The sequence below is a fragment of the Oryx dammah genome, unplaced genomic scaffold, assembly GCF_014754425.2.
Source record: "Oryx dammah isolate SB20612 unplaced genomic scaffold, SCBI_Odam_1.1 HiC_scaffold_23, whole genome shotgun sequence".
NCBI lineage: Eukaryota > Metazoa > Chordata > Mammalia > Artiodactyla > Bovidae > Oryx > Oryx dammah.
In genome coordinates this window covers 31,654,589-31,654,921 of record NW_024070207.1, presented here as the reverse complement: position 1 = coordinate 31,654,921, position 333 = coordinate 31,654,589, and positions in this window count along the sequence as shown.

Below are 333 nucleotides of genomic sequence, written 5' to 3'. Positions count from 1 at the left end.
TTCTGTAGTCCTGTATTAGATCTGTGGAAGAAGAATGCTGCCTGCCATATCGGTAAACAGAATATGCCACCAAGCCATCAGCCACTGCAGCCACCCCCAACTGTGTACCCTGAGAGGATTCAGGATGGAGAAAAGCAAGACACTGGCCCTTAAGGTACACATCAAAGGAATGATATCAGCGGGCCCAGACTCTTGCATTTCCCCATACTTATAAAAGCACTAAATTCATAAACTTGAGATGTTTGTGGAGAAGAAAATGGCAAACCACTCTTGCCTGGAGAATCCCAGGGATAGAGGAGCCTGGTGGGTGGCTGTCTATGGGGTCGCACAGAA